The sequence below is a fragment of the Aquarana catesbeiana genome, linkage group LG01 (assembly GCF_042186555.1).
Source record: "Aquarana catesbeiana isolate 2022-GZ linkage group LG01, ASM4218655v1, whole genome shotgun sequence".
NCBI lineage: Eukaryota > Metazoa > Chordata > Amphibia > Anura > Ranidae > Aquarana > Aquarana catesbeiana.
The window spans coordinates 767,089,957-767,106,007 of record NC_133324.1 but is presented as its reverse complement, the minus strand read 5'-3'; the positions used below and the strand labels follow the sequence as shown (position 1 = coordinate 767,106,007).

The 16,051-nt window shown below is 43.5% G+C and overlaps 1 protein-coding gene across 2 annotated transcripts in view; it reads left to right on the top strand.

Moving 5' to 3' along the window:
- Window positions 1–16,051, top strand: part of PALLD (palladin, cytoskeletal associated protein) — a 486,054-nt gene that overhangs the window by 252,157 nt on the left and 217,846 nt on the right. The gene's annotated exons all lie outside the window — the stretch shown is intronic.

Below are 16,051 nucleotides of genomic sequence, written 5' to 3'. Positions count from 1 at the left end.
AGCTGGAGGGCCCCCAGGTTGCCTACCCCATATAAAATGATACGACTACAAGGCAGACATGATGCACTGATCATTTATATGATTTAAGAATTTGCATTCAATCTTGGGTTTACTATGTTCAGCTGTTCCTATGAGTCATTGCAAAGTAGCAAAGTTGCTTAGTGACTACCCCAGGTTTCATTTGGCATAGTTGCAGCAAACTGAGCAATCTATCATTAGATTTTGTGGTAAGGATAGTGTACTCAATTTGTTATGTGTTGTTTTTTTTGTGCTTGTTGTGCCACACTGTTGATACTCATAAAACATTAGATCATTTGTACAACTTTATTTCTATTGAAGCTGCAGCATTCATTTGCAAGTCAAAGGGTTCTAAGAGAAACCAGCGTCTATCTGGTGTTTGAATGCATTCAAGATTTCTCAGGCCATTTGCTGCCAATAAAGTATACCTGTGATGACAGGAATACGAGGACATTCATTGCTGACCTTGTTGCTTGACTGTCATGCCAATCAAACAGCTTCAGTACTTTCTGAGTCACTGACCCCAGAACCAGCATGCATCAACCGGAGTCAGAACTACTGATCTGTATACTTGTTTGAATGCAGTGGCATGTACTGTATTTCTCTTGGCACAATTTTTCTTTAAGGATGTTTGTTAAAAGGTAGCTCCCAACCAGAGAGAAAAGGGAAGCAAGAAATTAATGGGAAAATCATCAATGCCTGAAGCCTTCCATGAGTTTAAGTTTAATGTGGCCAACTTTTGAAGAGTTACCTAACACAAACATCAGAAAATACCTGAGAGCAATAACAATCACTTTTGACACTGTATGATTGCTCATTATCACTTAGCTCTTAGGCTTCATGTATACGGGACGTTGTTCAACCTCTCCTGAATAATTTGACATGACAGCTAGAAGCCGTCGTCTAAAAACAGCAGTTTAGCAATGCGTTTAGTTGCGTTTAGCTGCGTTTTGTTAAAATTAAAAAGTCTATAAACGAAACGCTGCTAAACGCGAGTTACCGTGTTTAGCAGCATTTACAAACTGTTAAAGGCATTTGGCATTTCAAATGCCTCTGAACATTGCGTTCCAAAAAAATATTCTAAACTCAATTGCTAGAAAGGACTATAAACGACCCTGTGTACATGTACTGATAAGATAACATAGAGGAGAGTTCAGGAGCAGCTGAAAAAAATGCCCAACTGCTCCTAAATGTCTGTTTACCAGCAGCAGCGTACATGACGCCTTACTCTGCGCAATTGTCTCAACAATTTGAATTAGTGGCATCAATTCATGGACCAAGTAGATCAATTCTGCTGATTTACTAAAAGAGTTAAGAGTCTTCACACAATAGACAGTGTGAGCAGCAAGTATGGATAATTGAGGCAAATATTCACATATTTTTTTATATGAAGATTCTCAACTCCTTTAAATCAGACTCATTGTGTTGAGTGTTATAAGAGCTGCATGGCCAAGCAAAGTATGTGAATGTTTACCATATCACTGGAGATGTCAGTGTTGGGGGATCCTGCTTTGGGACATCCCTTTTCCTCTGTACCACCTCCTACTGCAGCTCTCTATAGACACAAATGATCACAGTGCTTTCCTGGGTTTCTCCTCTCCTTTTCTACCGGATTGAAGACAAAACTGCACTTGAGGAAAGCTGAAAGGCGATGGAAAACCAGTTCATCTTAATTTACCCCAAACAGCTTCCTGTTATCTTATGCTATCATTAATATGGAGTCCAACAATAATATTTATCGTGATGTTCTCATTAATGTATGTGAGTCATATGTACACTAACAACAAAAATTTATGAAAATTAAGTCACCAGAACAAAGACAACTACATACAAAAGTAAATTAGATTGTATATCAAAAATTAATGAAAATTAAGTCACCAGAACAAAGACAACTACATACAAAAGTAAATTAGATTGTATATAACTCCCTCTAACAGATGCTACATTTTGGGGGCGGGGGGATGCTGATTTTTCCACTCTTCCTTACTGTTTATTTAGTGAAAGGAAATTAAAGAGACTAACCGGAGAAGCTCTTTGCAAGTCTTTAAATCAAAGCCATAACAGCATTGGCAAATTCATCATTTTTATTAATGTTTTTTTTTTAAAAACCGTGTTGAGGAAAAGCAGACTAAAGCATCCCCCTTCTGTGTTTCTTGCTTCGCAAGTTGGTGTCAGCCATGTCAAGGCTTTTATAGCAGTTTTTATTGTCAGTCTAGAGCGGAGGTTCATAACCCTTCTCAGTCTGGGAGCCAGCGTTCAGACTTGCGGTTTAGTTTTGAATTAATAATTCATTTCCTTTTACTTACTTTTCTGTTTTCTGGAAGTTATATGTAAACTATGCACAAGAAATGTTCTTTTCCCTATGGAAGACAATGATTAAGTAGAATTTCTATATAAACAGTAGTAAGTTACAACCACTGGTGCTAAAGCAAGGGGAATGAGCTTTGGCTCTAAGCAGGCAAGGGAATCTTAAAGGTAGCTGATACTGCAGACGAACCCTTCAACCAGAAGAAAGACAGAGAATAGAGGGTTGAATATTTAGGATACACTCCACCCTTGTGACATCTGGGAATGTAGCATCAGCCAAGGTGTCCATATTAACCTGACAAGAAGACATTTGGAACATGTGTGCAATGTGCAATAAAATATCAGATTCAAGTCCCATGTTCCATTTACCCTAGGCCCCACGTTATGTTGTAACAGTATAACTTCTGCGAATAAGGAATAGCACCAGTCCTTATGAGGAGATTCTCTCTAAATTCCAGATGCCTCTGGCACTCAACCCAGAGCACGGTATTCTAGCATCCAGTTGGCCTTGCTGCCAACCTCTGTTTGGGGAATCTATACAAATTGTACATAAAAGAACGTCCAACGCAAATCTCCAACAGATCAACCAGACCTGGTAACACCTTAAGTTCTGCAGATGCTTACGCATTTCAAGGGTACCCCCTTTGTCTGCTGAAGAGGTGTACCCTTTGAAACATGTAAGCTCCTGCAGAACCTAAAAATTCAAGAGAACGGTCAGCTCTTAAGGAACAATTCTAAAAGGTGAGTATTATGCAGATGACTTTCTGAGCCTCTTTCCAGATTTCCAATCAACTTAAGCCAAATGGGTCAAAAAAACTGTCAAAATCACCAATTGTGTGTCTTCTGGTTTATTCACCTTTGCTTCCCAAAGATGTTCAACTCATCACATGTGAAACCCAAAAGAAACTTATATAGTGTGGTATTTTATAAATAAGTGGAAACAAACATATCTATATTGTGCTCACATGTGTTATACCAGCGTCAGTGCACCACCAGTGATAACATGCTCCACCCGCCATTTGTGCAGCCTCTTACCAAAAAATCTAATTAAAACCGTATATCGTTCTTTTCCAGGTAGGCCAGCGAATCAACAACCCTTAGTGTTCCTCCTGGTACGTGGAAATCAGGAAAATGCTCACCTTTTAGAATTGTTCTTAAAGCGTGGAACATTCTCTTGAATTTTTGAGTTTGCCAGGGGGCATTGGTGGTCTGTTCAGCTGCTTGGGAGACTCTGGGAGGCACATGTGTGCTAGTGGACTCTTTAAATTTGCCTGCAAAACTCAGGGACATTAGTTTAGTCCATCTGGAGGGGTGTTACCAATTCTGGTTGATCTGTTGGAGATTTGTGTTGCGCTTGAAGCTCTGTGTGTTTTGTGAGTACATTTATTTTTATTGCTTAATAAAAGGTGTCATGGTTAATGCACAAAGCTGGTGCGTCCATGTTATGTTGTCTCAGAACTGTGATAGGGTGGATCTACTGTATGTAGGAGGCAGCTGTAAACACAGCAGTAGTCAAGGCTGTACCAGAGCCTGCCCTTAATAACATAAGCATTTAGAGAATCTGGCTGCTACCCTTTACATTATAAACATGACACTAATTATGCTGGAATATCTATTGCATGTTTTGTATAGTGCGTTCATTTGGCATTAATTTGACCAATCAAATTCTAGCAGTTATTTTTGTTGTGATGGTTTATAAATTAAAGCAAAACTGCACATTGCCTATTCAGGTAAAAGCAACTAGTGTGCTTTATTTCCCCCCATCCTCCATCCCCAGCAGCACATAGTGACTTTACCTTTACTCAACTGCTACCCAATTCAGCACCATGGGCAGAAGTACAAAGGAGACTTGGGACTCTCTAAATGAGGCTGTGCTGGGCGAGTCATGGGAACGTCTATAGCTATGACTCCATTGACCATTAGCTCACACAGAGATTTCCTTTTACTCCTGGTGGCTACACAAATGAGGTGTGAAGCAAGAAGAATGCAAGTGTATGCATTATGTAGATGAACCTGTTACTTTACACTGCATGGGCAAAGCAAAGATCATCCAGAGAGCTATAATGGAAAACAAATGTTTTTCTTTCAAACATTATTAAAATGTACAGTACATATATATTTTATAAAACTCCATTTTACTTTTCAGGCAAAGAAAGAGAAATCACATCATCTTTTATCCTGTATTATACAACTGAAATATAACTAGATTTGTCTTCACTGTGCAATGCATTTGTTCTTCGGTCCAAGGACATTTCTTTATTTCCATTCTCTCTTTATTGTTTTAGATGTTTTATGAAAGTAGACAAAACATCTTTTCAGTTCTAGTAAAGAGTTTCAAATCTACATATGAGATCATTCTCCATTCTCCATGTGTGTTCACATTAGTCTGTCACTATTAATGATGTTTCTTATTTGAAGAAATTATTTAATTGGTTGTCTCACCTAAGACTGCCATGACTTTCTGCATATTTTATGACTATGCCTGAACATTGCCTGCCCCCACTTGTGTCTGTTCACGGAATACATTCTTGTTTTTTTTTTTTAAATCAAAAAGGTTTTTATTGAACATTTTAAATAAATACATCTTCCGGTGTACAATTTTCTACATTTCAGTGTTATAATCATACAATGTAGAGCATAGGTTCTTATATTGCTACTACACAGCCTTCTATTTTCCATCATACCATGTTTAGAAATATAATTGCCACCCATCCTTCTTCCAATTCGCATGTATTGTATCTCCTTTCCATATTCATTTATATTATTTATCTAAGGACCCTGTAAGAGTCTTGTCATGACTAGTTCTCTCGGACTGAGTCCGGGCGTGTCTAACCAGCTGGACCAAATGCGTTCAAACCTGTGTGGGCAGCCTCTGTGTTGGTATATGTATTTTTCCATAATTAAAGTTTTACCCATATGCGTTATCCACATTTTAACAGAGGGCGGTACTGCAGACTTCCATGCCATTAATATAAGTTTTCTAGCTTGGAATAAAGCCCTGGATACAGCCACTTTAGTTTGTTCCTCTGGGATTACCTCATCCAATACCCCCAGCAAGCAGTGCAGAGGATCCACCGGCACTGTCGTCTGGAACACTCCATTTAGTGTACCAATCACCTCGTGCCAGTACCGATGGAGCCTCGGACACCGCCACAGAAGATGTATAAGATCCGCATTGTGCTGCCGACATCGGCAGCATATGGGGTCCGCCACTCTGCCCATCTTGTGCAACTTGGATGGAGTGTAATGCACTCTAAGTATTATATAAAGTTGGGACACTTTTTGTGCAACATTGAGGGAACACGTGGGTATGGCCTGTAGCGCTTCCTCCCATTGATCTTCAGTTATCTGACCTAGGTCCCCTCTCCATACGTCGATTGCCTTACATGGGTAGGCATCCAGGTGCTTGGCAAGTAGCATCTGGTAGCACGTGGAAATGATCCCTTTAGTTACCGTGGATGACTGCAACACATGGAACACCGGCGTGGGGCAGAGTTCCCACTCCCCTGCGTCTCCCTGTGCCACAATTGCATGCCGAAGCTGCAAATATGGGTAATACATAGTGTCTGGAATCCCAAATGTGTTCTGCAGTTCTGTAAAGGACATCAGTTTACCATTCTTGAATATGTGAGAGAGCATGGTCACCCCGTGGGCCTTCCATCTGGGCTCACGCTGTAACTTAGCCAGTTCCATATAAGAGCGGTTTCCCCATATCGGGCTGTAATCTGTAAATCCCTGCACCCCTTGTAATTGTCTACTCTTGTTCCATATTTTCTGTACCAGGGAAAGTGTCGGGTTTTTTTTGTTTGACTTCGCAAATAATTGAGCCTCTAGACCCATAGGAATGGTCTCAGCGCCCGTAGCAAAAAGCATCAGTCGCGCTGCCGAGCCCATTGGTTCATGCGTCATAGATCCCACAAGGTGTTGTAACTGTGCCGCAATATAGTATAGCCAAGGGTTGGGGACCGCCAACCCTCCGCCATCCTTTGGGCACTGCAACTGCTCTAACCGGACTCTGGGTGCTTTGTTGTGCCATAGCAGTTTTCGAAAAAGGGTATTGACTACTCTGAAAATTTTTAAATGTATCACTACTGGGGAGTTGTGAAGGAAATACAATAGTTGGGGCATTAAAATCATTTTAATGAGATTTGCCTTACCCGCTAGTGACATCATTAAATTGTTCCATGTATTTATTTTGTCCCGAAAGCGAGATAGCAATGGGAATATGTTTAAAGAACAGAAGTCCCCAACACAGGGGGATATCTGGACGCCCAGGTATTTAAATCCAGTGGTGGTTGGAATGGGGCAAGAGTCAGGCAGACTCACATCCCGGCTCTCGTCCAGCATCATCAGAGCCGATTTAGACCAATTTATAGTCAGGCCCGAGAAATGTCCAAATTGCTCTATTATATCCATTACCCCCAGCAGTGATTGACTAGTGTCTCCCAGGAACAGCAGCATGTCATCCGCGTATAACATGAGCTTTTCGTGCAAGTCACCATACCTGAATCCTTCTATCCGTGGACTGTCCCTTATTTGAGCCGCCAGAGGTTCTATTGCGATCGCAAAGAGCAGGGGGGACAGCGGGCATCCCTGCCTTGTCCCCCTACCCAGAGCAAAAGCTTCTGACATCCTATTCGCTATTCTAATGTTGGCCTGGGGAGCCGCATACAGCAGTTTTGTCCATGCTACAAACCGCCTCCCAAAGCCAAATTTGTCCAGTGTTGCCCATAAGTATCTCCAACTAATACTGTCAAACGCCTTATTGGCGTCTAATGATAGAAGAGCTCTGTGTCCCTCATTGTCAGCCTGTATTTGCATATTCATATATAGCCTTCGAAGATTTGTAGCTGTGGACTTTTGTGGCATAAAGCCGGCCTGGTCTGGGTGAATGATTGAGGAAATTATCCCGCTGACCCGAATTGCCAGGACCTTAGCAAGGATTTTTACATCACTTTGGAGTAAGGATATGGGCCTATATGAGCCCGGGTCCACAGGATCCTTCCCTGGCTTAAGCAGTAAAATCACATTTGCTCTGGACATGGAATCTGGTAACCTACCCCTGTCCAAGCTGGTATTGAAGACCTTTAGTAGTTCAGGCAACAGTTTTTCTCTATACTGAGAGTATACCTCCATTGGGAGACCATCCTCCCCTGGCGCCTTACAGGTAGGGAAAGTACTCACCGCCACCTGGAGCTCCTCTATAGTTATTGGAGCGTCCAGGTGCCGCCTCGCCTCAGCAGACAGTGTGGGTAGATTTATGTTTGCCATAAAAGCATTGAGATCGTCATCAGAGTAGGTCTCTCTAGATTTGTACAGATCCCTATAGAAATTTGCCAGCTCAGAGATGATATCATCAGGAGCATTGACTATCCTGCCATTGGCAGCTCGTATGGCTCCTATAGCCGGTGATTGTTGTTGTGATTTTGCAATTTTTGCTAATAGGCGGCCTGTCTTTTCCCCCTCCTCATAAAACGCCAGTTTTGAAAAAAATCTCTTACGTTCTGCAGCGGAGGATCGCACGCGGTCTAAGGAATCCTGAGCCGCGATCCATGCCTCCCTTGCAGAGTCGGTGGGGTCATTCACAAATGCCAACTCTAGTCGACTCACCAAGTCCTCCGCCTGCTCTAGCAGGACCGAGGAATTTTGTTTAACTATATTTATTTCCTGAATAAATATTCCTTTACAGTATGCTTTAAGTTGTTCCCATTTGTACAGGATATCTGTGTGCTGTCTATGTATTCTGAGAAATTCATGGATCTGAGCCTCTATCCGTTCATGTGAAGTAAATAGTTTAAGCCAGAAGGCGTTTAGTTTCCATGGGGCCCTAGATAGTTGACTGGAGGGTTGGGCATTCAGCCAAGTGACTAGAGGGGAATGATCAGATACCCCCCGTGGGTAGTATTCCACCCTCGAGGTGTATCCCACCATGTCTTGGGTGCCGATACAGAGGTCTATACGGGACAGAGAACCATGTGTCTTGGAGAAGCATGAAAACTGCTTATGGTTTGGGTAGCGAACCCGCCACAAGTCAGTCCATCCCACTTCCATTAAGAGACGGCTAAGGGCAGTTCCCCGACCTCCCCTAGGTGGGATCATAGGAGGATGTCTGTCTATTCTTGGGTCTAGGCAGCAGTTAAAGTCCCCCATAATTAGTATTGGAATGTCAGGTTTATTAGTTACATATGAAATCAGTAGCTGTAACACTTCCCGCGAGAACGGGGGTGGTATATATACAAATGCCATAATCAAGGTAACTGTATATATTTTGCAATGGAGAAATATAAATCTGCCGGATATGTCTATCAGGGAGTCTAGCTCTTGGTATGCTATGGCCTTGTGTATCAGTACACTTACTCCACGGGAAAAAGCGGAGTATGTGGAATGATATGCCTTCCCCACCCATGCATACTGCAGAAAGCTAACCGTATTGTCCTGCAGGTGAGTCTCCTGCAGGCCAATTATGGCAGGGTGGATCCTGCGCATGACTGTAGATATCATTGTTCTCTTTAAAGGATCATTTACCCCCCGCACATTCCAGGACATTATAGGTGTACTAGCCATACCAATACATTGTGAATTGATCTATGCATATAAAACATTCCTGTATCCACATTTACATTTCCCTTAATGCCCCTAGTGCAGGCTGTATTGAGTTCAGACGTGGTTGTCACACGGCCTAGTACCTTATGGGCCATACATAAGAGGCCCGTACACCGGAGATGAAGAAAAAAACTAATAAACAAACATCTGCGCCACTGCGCTTTCCTGCGGTTATGCTGTTGAATCAGTAGGTGAGTTATAGTCAGTGTTCCTGTGGTTTCTAACTTGATGTAGTAGAAGATTCCCAGCATCCACAGGTTTTGATCGTTAACCTTCAACTTCTCGCCAACAGGGCAGAGATATCTGTGCCACAGCAACCTGAACAGTAGGTCGAGTGCGCACCTTGCATTGACATGCACGCCAAATAGGCGGTTAAACTTATGAGTGTTGGAACACATGTTGCAATTAAACTGCTATTCGCTGGTGGTGAAATTTTTATCATACTTCCTCTTTGAACTCTGTAAAACTGCACAAGTGATAGGGCGCCCTTTTTGCCCAATTAGTGAGAATTTGACTACGTCATCCGTCTCCATTTTCCCTTCGTGGTCTTCGGAGGCCTTGCTCATTGCGGTCTAGCCACTCCGCTGCATCCTGGGCGTTTTCAAAAAAGTGATTTTGATCTCCTGCTGTGATGCGCAGCTTAGCCGGAAAAAGCATGGCGTACTTTAACTGTAGACGTTGTAGCCTTTTCTTAACCTCCATGAATTTAGACCTTTTTCGCTGCACTTCTGCGGAAAAGTCCGGGTAAAAGGATATTTTAGCTCCATTAAAGTGTATTGCTCCCTTTTCTCTGGCCAATCGGAGCACCACCTCACGATCCCTGTAGTTCAGGAGTCTGGCAAGCATCAACCTCGGGGGACTGCCGGGTGGAAGAGGACGCGGCGGCACCCGATGTGCCCTTTCCACCGCGTATAGGGGTGAGAACGCCTCTTTCCCAAAGATTTCCTGCAGCCAGCCTTCAACAAAATTAGTGGGGTCTCTTCCCTCCACCTTCTCGGGGAGCCCCACTATGCGAACGTTGTTACGTCTCAGGCGGTTCTCGATGTCGTCTGTTTTATCAAACGCCTGATGGGCCTGCTGAGCTGCCACCCTCACTTCTCTGTTCAGATGGGGCATGTGATCCTCCATGTCACTCACTCTCCCTTCTACTGCGGTGGTTCTCTCTCTGATCTTTTGCAAATCATGGCGTAATAAAGAGACTGTCTCCCGCAGACCCCCAAATTTCTCTTTAAGATCATCCACCGATGCTGTACATTTATGAACAGCCTGCAGAATATCACTCAGTGATGGTTGGGGACTGTCCTCTGTCTGCATATCAAACAAGGCAGGCATAGGATCAGGTACAGATTCCATGAGATCAGTGTCTTCCAGCCTGTCTGCAGTGTCTCTGTCTGCTTGCTCCGCTGACACTGCTGTGTGCTGTGAATCATTCAGTGTAGCTTCTAGGGTTCCTGCCATTTTCTGAGCATAATATAACATATCTTTGGGCTGGTCTTTCGTTTTAGGGGGTTTAGGTAGCTTACCCCCTTGCTCCGGTTTCTTGTCCTGGCCTCGTGGAGTTCTCTGCGGCTGAGGGTGCCCGGCGCCATCTTGGAATTCCTGGGAGGCCGAAGCTGCGGCATCTCCCCGGTTCCCCCGAGTCATCATACCCGTTCTGGTTGCCGATTTCGGGTCCGCCGGCTTCTGGGAGCTGTTAGGGGTCAGTACCGTGCGTTTGCAGGCGCTGTGTGTGACGAGGATAGGATTCTCTGTAGGATCAACAGCGGGAGCTCCGTCGAACACGACTGTTCACATGCCCTGCTAGGCCACGCCCCCACATTCTTGTTTGACAGTTCAGTATTTCATGTCAGCGGCCAGTCACCTCACCATCTGTCACCAATGAACCTACCTCATGGACCAATAACTGTCAATGTGAAACTCAACCTCTATGGCACATGTGTCAAACATGAATCCAGCCCACCAGGCCATGTTATGTGGCCCTTGCACCTCTCCTGCAGCTGCAGCACCCCCCTTGTCTCAGCAGTCAGCAGCAGATTGGAGGACAGAACTGATGCTACAGATCCTGTGCCATTCTGTGCAGCCGCAGCACCCCCCCCTCCCGCCTCTGCCCCTCCTGGTCTCAGCATTTAGCAGACTCTGTCAGCTGACTCCAGCCCTCATATTGATCTCCTCCAGACACTGCACTTTCTGCTTCTCAGCTCCACCCCAACTTCTTTCTGGCAGCAGCACAAGGTAAGGGGGGCGCACTGTGATGTAAGGGAGGGTGGGGGATTCTTGACCTCTAATGGTGGGGGGTCTCTTGCCATCGGATATAAGGGGGGTTGGGTCTTCTGGCAATCTAGTCTTACAGATACAAGTGTAATTATAATGCTGATGTGGCCTGTGATGAGATTAACATATAGTTTTAAATGGGCTTTAAATAAGAGATAAAAAATTAAAAGGCACAAGGTTTTTTTTACCTCCATGCATTCTATACATGAAGGTAAAAAACCTTCTGTGTGCAGCAGCCCCCCCCAGCACCCCCTAAAACTTACCTAAGCCACATCTCGATTCAGCGATGTCCATGAGTTCCTTGCCTCTCTGGGGACCCTGATTGGCTTTTGGCAGCACTGGGAGCCATTGGCTCAATCACAGCCAGTAAGCCAATCAGGAGATGGAGAGGGCGGGGCCAAGCTGCGGCTCCATGTGTAAATGGACACACAGAGCCATGTCGCGGGAGCGCACCTGCTTGGGTGCCCCCACAGCAAGCTGCTTACTGTGGGGGCACCCTGCAGGAGGGAGGAGCCAGGAGCACCAGTGTGGGACCCGAGAGGAGGAGGATCCAGGCTGCTATGTGCAAAACCATTGCACAGAGCACGTAAGTATAACATGTTTGTTATTTTAAAAAAAGTCTTTAATTTCGCTTTAAAGCTGAAAGTGATACTAAACCCATTTTTTTCTAATTTGTAAATAAAATACAATGAAATTGTATAATGAAATGCACAGCGCCTGACAACCTCCTCACAGCTCCCAGAAGAAGCTACACGAGCATATGCTCCCCTTCCTCTACTACCAAGTTCAGGGGTACAACATGAAATGGGGAGGACCCATGGGCAGTGACAAGGGAAGCAGGTAGATGTTTAGGGAGAGGCTGAAGGAGTTGTAAATCAACTTTAAGCTCTCAAAGGATATGAAAAAGTAATGGATCTACTCTCAGTATCAGCAGGTAATAAAACTTTGTTACAAGAGGGGATTCTGAAAAAAAAATGCTGAATTGCTGTGTCAGTAATAGACTGCATCGTATATGTCATTTATGATTTTCTGTTCCACTTTAAACCCTGTCAAATTATACAAATTAAAAATCAGTTGTATAACTGTATATTGTAGCTGTAAGGAGATTAAAGGGTTAGTTCACCTTTAACAAAAAACTGTCTATGCAGGTAAGGGGCACCTAACTGTGCAGCTTTGACTAAGATTGGATAATGCCCTTGCTATAGGTGTAGGCAGTGGCGGCTGGTGTTTGTTTTTTGTTTTTTTTGGGGCAGCAAACAACCCCCCCACCGCGCCCGCCTCTTGCTCGTGCGCTTGTTCGCTTGTTGTCTGCCGGTCAGTCTGGCACTTACCCCATCTAGGTGGCAGGTGGCGGGCATCGAGCAGTGGCTCCTGTGTCCTCTCCTCCATCATGGCAGCTTCCACCGTGTGTCTCCTCCCCTCCTCCTAGGTGTCCAATAAGATCACCTGCCTTTCATCCAATTGGGTGAGGGGTCTTAAGACCCGCTTCCTGATTGGTCGGGAGGAGATCAGTGTTACAATAGCAAATATTCATTCGCTATTGTAACACATCTGCGTGGGCTTGGTTCGCAGTGCTTGCGCCCCGAGCCCACCCTATTTTGAAGCCTATTAGAGCCTCTGGCTCTAATCAGGTGCTTCAACCCCCCCATTGGAATCCATGCATGGGGGCTGGACACATGGATAATGGACGGCCGCCCCTAGGTGTAGGCCTTTTATGTACCCTCCAAAACCCTAGCTAAAATACTCCTAGAGATGGTATCATTCTGTCCTGCCTTGTTGCTAGGATGTTGCTAAGATACTCTCAACTTTTACTGCTCAAACCCCCCCTCCCCCGTCACAGGAGTGAGCTCTCAAACTACCCCACATGTGTGGTCAACTCTCTGAATCATCTGGGAGTATCTTAGCACATTTTGCATTCTGGCAACAAGGGAAGACAGGATGATCCCATCTCTGGGAGTATTTCAGTTAGGCTGAAATGGCCTACACTTATAGCAAAGGCATTTATTTAATTTTGGTCAAAGCTGCACAGTTTGTTTTTATCTACAGGTGCCCCTTACCTGCATAGGCAGTTTTTTTTTGTTAAAGGTGAACTAACACTTTAAGCTCTCTTATAGAGTTTGGTGCCTGATGAGTAATTGCCTTTATTGTGCTGACTATTGGTCTACTATAAACTCCACTTTCCTCTAGCCTATAGACAGGCTTCCAAGTTTTAATTACATCATCTGTCCGGTACAATATTGCTTTTGCAGAATAACTCAGTTTGCAGTAGCTTTCTATGTTGAAGGTCACTGAGTTTATAATTCACTATTCTGAAATCATTAGGGTTCTTCCCTGTGTGAACATTTTTTATGATGTGGAATATTGTCTGAGGTAAAATAGTTCTGTTTAGAACACAGACATTACTCAGGCTCTGATATAAATCATAGTGAACATGAGGAGACCAAAGCGGGACCTGTCCAAGTCTTATTTCTAACCACATAACTGAGGTCCAAGCCAGAAGGGCTGCCAGTGAAGCTCAACAAACAACCAAACTTGAGTTCTCAGGATATATCATCATTACAGACTTGGCTTAATGCTTGACAAAGACAGAGCCTGATGTCTTAGACAGGAATGTGGTTATTCTGAACAAAGAAGAGAAAAGAAACAAAGAACAACCCTAATCAGTATATGTTTCTAAAATCATTTGCAGCACATTCTCCTAATTAGGAGTAGTGGCGTTATAGTTTAGAGATAAGCATGTATGACATATTTATCAGACTCAGACTATACTAAGTATAGCCTTTAATATTTAGAGAGGTTATCCTGTTTCTGACCCATTATATGGTAACACACATTGGGTCACTTCCCATCTTTGTATAAACTGAATTGTACATTTCAAATTGTACCAGAAGTCCTTAACCTGGTTTTGTGGCTTGATTATTCACAGGTATTGGACATGCTACAAGTTGTATGCCAAATTTTTGTCCATCAACCTAGTGTAAGCTGCTAATTAGCTTACCATTTGCTGCCTGGGGGGATGCAACTATGTATGAAGGATGTTTTAGTTATTTTTAATCTGGCACGTGTGAAGTATGGCATATGAATAATTCATATTTACCACCTCAGCTTGCAGGGGGCAACTACAAGCAGAACAGCTTTCCTTAGTAGTTTGAATTGACCCTTTTTTTTTGTTCACACAGGAAAAAGTAAAAGGGTCATGTAACTTCTCCCTCCCCAGCAGCATACACTTACCTTTACTTGCTCCTGCTCCTTTAGCAGTCAGGAGCAGGAAGATGAAGTCCTGTGTAAACTCCAGACTGACTTTCCAGAGTCAGCACGGGGCAATGGACTCCATACACACTTCCATGTGATAGCGCTGGGCCAATCACAAGGAATCAGCACTGTGACATGGAGGTGGGGGAGGAAATCACATGCTCACCTATGCCTGGAAGTGCAGTGCATTTCACTTGAACACTGAACCCAAAGTTGCTGAATGGAGTAGTATGGAAATGAGGAATGTGGAGTATATGCAGCTAGGGAGGGAAGAGTTAGGTGATCCTTTTTCATTGTCTTGAAGAACCAAATGGCATGGTCACTTCACAGTATTGTTGTAAAAAAGGCTTGAAGTCAAAAGATCACCATCTTTCCTGTCTCCTAAAAGACAGGGCAGCACAGTGGCTTAGCAGGGTCCCTATTTTAAAACGGATCTCCATGTTCTCCTTATGCTTGTTTGGTTTTCCTCCCGCACTTCAAAGACACGCTGGTAGGTAAAGGATCCTGCCAAAATTGGTCCTAGTATGTGCATTAGGGGCCTTAAATTGTAGGCTTCTTGAGGGAAGAGACTGATGTAAATGTACTGTATGTAACGTGTTGCATAAATTGTCAACTCTATAAAAATACCTGCAATAATATTAGCAGAGGCAGGAACATCTAGATTAGTCAATCATACACAGAGTTCCTCCAAACTCCAAATACAGTAATATATTTAAAAGATCTTTTTTTTCCTTTCCATTATCCAATCAGTTCCTCAAATCTCTGCTTTCAAGATGTTTGACATGTCTTCCATTGGCTCTGGATTCACAGTCAGGGAACTCGCATGCTTGTCAGATAACATGGCTTGTCTATACAATTAGAAAGCAAGTGAAAGAGAGATGTCGTGGCAACTCAATTAAGTTGATGGGGTGGCTAGATATTTTCCTATTGTTTACCTTGGAGATTTAAAAAAATAAGCAGATGCTGGTGTTTTGAAGAATCCTGTCAGGCTACAAATTTGGAAGGTGCAATTGCTAACTCATTTTTAATTTTGGAAGCTCTGGGGCCTTGATTTTTTCTTTTTTCTTTTATTTAGCGAGCCACAGACCTAGAACAAGTTTACAGGTTGGGAATCTGACTCTGATTGACATGTGCTGCATAATTGTTCTTAAACCACCTGAGAACTTTGCATATTTCTTCTCTTGGTGATATATTTGTGCTTGAGTTCCTGGGTCTGCATGTCTTCTGTGGATATTATAAGAGGGCCCACTCTTATGTCCTGTACACATGGTCGGACATTGATCGGACATTCCGACAACAAAATCCATGGATTTTTTCCACCGGATGTTGGCTCAAACTTGTCTTGCATACACACGATCACACAAAGTTGTCAGAAAATCTGATCGTTCTGAACATGGTGATGTAAAACACGTACGTCGCGACTATAAACGGGGAAGTAGCCAATAGCTTTCGTCTCTTAATTTATTCTGAGCATGCGTGGCACTTTGTGCGTCGGATTTGTGTACACACGATCAGAATTTCCGACAAAAATTTTTATAGCAAGCTCTCAAACTTTGTGTGTCGGAAATTCCGATGGAAAATGTGTGATGGAGCCTACACA